Source organism: Acanthochromis polyacanthus, chromosome 21, assembly GCF_021347895.1.
Source record: "Acanthochromis polyacanthus isolate Apoly-LR-REF ecotype Palm Island chromosome 21, KAUST_Apoly_ChrSc, whole genome shotgun sequence".
In the NCBI taxonomy this organism is placed as follows: domain Eukaryota; kingdom Metazoa; phylum Chordata; class Actinopteri; family Pomacentridae; genus Acanthochromis; species Acanthochromis polyacanthus.
Window position 1 is genome coordinate 1,298,776 of NC_067133.1, and position 6,049 is coordinate 1,304,824.

The following is a 6,049-nucleotide window of genomic DNA, read 5'->3' on the forward strand; positions in this document are numbered from 1 at the left end:
CACCCAAGAATGGCTGAGAGAAAAGCGTTGGACTATTCTAAAGTGGCCTTCTATGAGCCCAGATCTGAATCCCATTGAACATATGTGGAAGGAGCTGAAATATGCCATTTGGAGAAGACACCCATCAAACCTGAGACAACTGGAGCTGTTTGCTCATGAGGAGTGGGCCAAAATACCTGTTGACAGCTGCAGAACGCTCATTGACAAATACAGAAATCGTTTAATTGCAGTGATTGCCTCAAAAGGTTGTGCAACAAAATATTAAGTTATGGGCACCATCATTTTTGTCCAGCCCTATTTCATTAGTTTGTTTTTTTAAATAATTATGGTTATCAACAATTCAAAAGTAATGGCTGATTTTGATTATTTAATTTTCAATAAATTTTTATTTATTGTTACTTTTGTGAGTTTCAAGTGATTTCAGTGAGAATTGTGGGTTTTTCCTTCTTTAACTGAGGGGTACCAACAATTTTGTCCACGTGTGTATATGTTTTATCACTAACATCGAATCGTTGCTTGCTGTTATATCTGTTGATGCAGAAAGGCCTCGTAGAATGAGAGCTTTTAGTTAAGACTCTTTTGTCCAAAAACATTTACTCCATTTTTAGTTGACAGAGGGTCCAATCAAATTTGTCCCTTTGCTTCATTTTAGTTTACCACAGCATTAGCATTTTAGTTTTTCAAAATATGGTCAAAAGTCGGAGTGAGGAGATGGGATTGCCACAGGTGCATGTTTGAATAATAGAAGGGATTCATTCTTGCTGATGTCTTTCTGGATGGGATGGTAGATGGGTCCAAATATTTTATCAAAAATTTGTCATATTTTCATGTAAACCTGAAGCTGATTTGAAACTTTGAGGCCGCAGAAACATTTAAAACCCCAAAACATGTAACATGAAGAAATATTTTAGATTTTGCTAGCAGGATCAGAATGGAGTGAAAATGTCTGAAATGAAACTCTATGCAAAGAGGAGATTTCTCAGTGTCAGATTAAGGCTAGACTGGAGGGTTCTAAGTGGACAAGCAAAGGAGCTCTAAAGTCCTGTCAAAATAAGAAGGTCTAGTAGGGTCAGATGGGATGAGGAGCATCTCTAAAACAGTTCTCAGGAGGGGAAACAAGGCCAAACACTTGTGGTAGACACAGACAAAGCAGCAGTGGATGGAAAAAAAGTCCTATTTGCTGATGAGTCCCAGTTAAAGATTAGTGAAAGAGTGAACGTAAGAAGGCCAACAGGAAAGAGAATGATCTCCACAGTGGAAAAATATACTAAGTCTGGAGGTGTGTTGCTACTCTGGAGTTGAACATCTGGACTTGAGCTAAAAATTAAAGAAAATCAAAGAGTGCTGACTGTCGTGGTGACATATAGTCATGGAAAAAATTATTGGACCGCCTGTGTTTTCTTCAGATTCTTGTTCATTTCAATGCCTGGTACAACTAAAGGTATATTACCTGAAGAATACAATGATTAGACATAAATTACAGATGATTCCACAATATTCTATGTCCTTGTTGACATGCTTAACCCTCGTGTCGTCCTGCAGGAAGGAAAAATGTGGAGGGAAAAAAAATTCACAGTGAAACTTCTGATGTCCACATTTTCAACATTTTTGAGAAATCTTTGAACATTTTTTGGTTGGAAAAAAAGAAATGTTAAAAATGTTTCTTAAGAACATTCACAAAAAAAATCTACCAAAATACAGTAGATTTTTTTGTGACTGTTCTTAAAGAAAATATTAGAAGTTTTACTGATATATATGTAATCACTTTAGATATTTTAGGGATTTTCTGGAAGATTTTTACTTATTTTTTGAAAATATTTACAAGAATTTTCTTGACAAATTTGAGGGTTTTTAAAAAAAATTTAAAGGATTTTTTTAAGGAATTGTTGGAATTTTCTTCCTGAAGGTTTTGCAAATTTTCAGAAATTTAGGGAATTTCTTTTGCTGAATTTTTGTTTTTTTTTCAGACAAGGAAACAATATTTTTCAGTGCCCATAAATGAAGACAACATCCATCCATTCTCTATACACCGCTTTATCCTCACTAGGATTGCGGGGGGTGCTGGAGTCTATCCCAGCTGACTCGGGTGAAGGCAGGGGACACCCTGGACAGGTCACCAGTCTGTCACAGGGCTACATATACAGACACACAATCACACTCACATTCACACCTACCGACAATTTAGAGTAACCAGTTAACCTCAGCATGTTTTTGGACTGTGGGAGGAAGCCGGAGTACCCGGAGAAAACCCACGCATGCACAGGGAGAACATGCAAACTCCATGCAGAAAGATCCCAGGCCCAGGCTGGGATTTGAACCGGGGATCTTCTTGCTGTAAGGCGAAAGTGCTTACCACTGACGCCACTGTGCAGCCCCGACAACAGGAGTGTTAAGCTTAATTGTATTCCCATGGTCTATAAGAGGCCATTTCCTGTCATAGCAGCACTGCACATGTAAAGGTCTAGAGTGGTTTCCTGTTTACATTCGAGTCGTAGCACAGCTCAGAAGTCTTCAGCTCTCACATAACGTCTAAAACTAAAAATTTATGTGAAGCCACAAAGGCAGCCATCTTGGTACTGCTGGAAATTGGCACGAGTGACCAGGTTTTGATCACAAGGCATTGCTACTAAAGGAATAACTATTCAGTCCAGTGAGGCAAAAACAGGCACACAAAAGCCCCATTCTGTCAAAGTTCAATCACTGTGTCCAAAGTAACCAAAGTGAGTCCAGAGGAATGTTCTGACCATATCTGTTGCCATCCAGTCTGGAAAAAATGGTCGTTTTGCCAACTGGCTTTATTTTGTATTGGTTTCAGGTCTTCTTTCTGATTCTCCTTTTGGGTTTCTATTTATACACCCTACGAGTGTAAGTAGGTTTTTGGTCCAAAACATAGTCTTAGAAATAAGTCCGGGCCTGACCACTTTTAAATTTTCTTCTCCTACTCATATTGTCGGACATCATTTCAAATTATATTACATTTAAAGCAAGAAAATCGCCACATATGTCAAAAGTGCATGTGCCAAATTATTAGGCAAGTTTTAGCTTTCATCAAAATGGGACAAAAAAAGGACTTAACGGCTACAGAAAAGAGCCAAATAGTTCAGTTGCTGTCAGAAAAACTTACTCCCAATAAAATTGCCAAGAAATTGGGAATAGATACTAGGACCATCAACTGTATATCAAAAACATTCAAGATGGCAGAAAAAAGTGAGTTGAAAAGAAAAGAAGAACGTTATCATCAAAGGATCTGAGAAGAATTAAGCGAGAAGCAGCCAGACGACCGCTGGCATTAAGTTCTACCATCTTTAAAAGCTGTGACTTACCTGAAGTTCCTAGAAGTACCAGATGCCGCATCCTAAGAGAGTACGGAACAGTTAAGAAATCACCCAAACAGCCTCTACTCAACAAAAACCACAAAGAAAAACGGTTGGAATGGGCAAAACAACATCTAAAGACCAACTTCACGCACATTTTATTGACAGATGAGGTGAGAGTCACCTTGGATGGCCCTGATGGCTGGGCAAGAGGATGGGTGGCCACTGGACAGGAAACCCCACGACGTTTACAGCGGCAGCAAGGTGGCGGTGGTGTCATGGTTTGGGCAGGCCTTATTAAAGATGAAGTTGTGGGTCCCTTTCGAGTTCCAGAAGGCGTAAAAATCAACTCTGAGACATACTGCGAGCTACTAAGCAACACTCTGTTCAAACAATGGTTCAACAAGAAGCCTGCTTCTTTCAAAAAGGCTCTCATTCGGATGCAGGACAACGCACATCCCATGCCTCAAAGTTTACCACATCAGGGCTGGCTAAAAAAGGTTTCAAGGACAGCAGATTGATGGTTTGACCACCTTCATCCCCTGACTTCAACCCAATTGAGAACTACTGGTCTCTGCTGAAACAAGAAAATTACAGAGAGGGTAAACAGTACACATCCAAGGACAGTCTTTGGGAAGCAGTGGTGGCTGCAGCATCGAACATCAGTCCAGGCCACATCAGGAAGTTGACCGACTCGGTGCATGGGAGGCTGATGAGCGTCATTGAGAAAAAAGCTGGACACATTGGCAAATGAACTGAAAATTGAACTTTGTATAGTTGTTATATGGTAATTTAGTTGTTTGGTTAAAATTATAAAAAAAATTGTAATAATTAATATCTATTTTACTTTCTTTAATGACTACTTTAGAAAATGTTCTTGCACTGAGAAATAAATATGTGAGTTGTACCAAACTTGCCTAATAATTTGGCACATGCACTTTTGACATATGTGGTGATTTTCTTGCTTTAAATGTAATATAATTTGAAATGATGTCTGACAAATACAAAGTTTGCGTCGGAGAAGACTATTTAAAAGTGGGAAGGCCCGGACTTATTTCTAAGACTATATTTTGGACAAAAAAACCTACTTGCCTAATAATTTGACACAGGGTGTATACACAGAACAGATCTTTGTTGTTTTTTATGTAAGCCAGCTAAAAGCCTTCTAATATGTTCCAGATGGTGCATCTCTCGTCTGAAAATGATATTAAAATTCAATATGTTCTGCCACTGAGATGAAAAATGAAGATAAGAAAGCAGATCTTTTCCTTACTTCCATACTTCAGCTAACAATAACCACCATGTCAAAACAGTTGTAATATCTTCAATTCATGTAGTTTTTTCTGTTATTCAGATATCTGTCTTTGTGTTTAATGATAATGCTCCCCAGCCACAGGACGTGAGGGGTCACTGAATGATTTCACTAAGAAGATGTGACTCATATGCTGGTATAGATCTCACAGATTTTGGACCGACATGCTAGACATTGCTCTCCATACCATCGGCAATATACAAAATGGGGGAATATTTTTTTGGACAAATGGTGTTCATCTGTCCAGTAGATTCCACAGACATGGAGAATCAATGCTGTTTAAGCTGTTCTGGCAGTATGTGGTGGCCCAACACCTCACTAAACACACCTAATGTTAGATTTTTCCTTTATTTTGTCACCTGTCTGTATTTGTTTGCAGTTGCAGGGTTCCCACTAAAACTGCTTTTTTTTACAGCCATGGCCATAAGTTTCGACACAAGTACCATGACGCTTGTGAATCTTAGAAAATACCACAAAATACTGAAGTGTTTGGGTGATAATACACAACTCCTGAGAACTATATTAAGTTTCATATTTAAAAAAACATCAAAAGAGTTTGGTGTCATTTTGTTATTCTTACCAAATTCGGTTGTGAAAGTACTGCATTTTTTGGTATTTTCTTCTGATATTATGTTTTGGGAACAAAGTTGTTCTAATTGTTGGAGTTTATTGATAATATTATATCCCTTGTTGATTTGTTGACTAATTAAACTGGTGCTGTCAAAAAATATTAGTTATGTTCTGTAATAGACATCAAAACAGACATAAGTCATGTTGTGTCCAAACTTATGGCCATGGCTGTATTTAATCACTTAATTTCCTGTTTAGTCAGTGGATATTTTACAAAAACATTTTAAAAAGTGCCCAAGACAACTTCTTGGATCCCAGTGAAACATCTTGAAATGTCTTTGAAAAGGATTGAACCGAAAAATATTTCAAATTTCATATCACTTGCTTATCCAAATGCCTTCACACTTTCAGACCTTGTAGGTTTAAACAAAACAAAGCACCTACTGTGTTGTCCACCTCCATCATCTAAACACCAAGTGAAGGAGCATCTTTTGGAAGAATGCTATTCATCTTGCATGCATAATTCCTTCATGTGGGTTTTTTTTCCTTTAATGTGCCACCTGGCAGTATTTATGACAGTAGAATATTTAGATAAGATTGAGATTGGGCTGCAATGCCTTGACATTTGCCTCGCATGTGAAGAAGCCTTAAAGTAAATGCCTTGATTTATAATTTGAATAAATATAATGAACGTGTTTCTACTAAAACTTTTGTATGTTGAATTATACATTGAGGATAGAATATAAATTAACAGGAGGAGGAGTTTGCTATACAGTGACGATGCAGTGCACGTCTGCCATTTAAACAGCAGGATCTACAAATGAGCTGCTGGCTTAGTTTTTGTGCATGATGA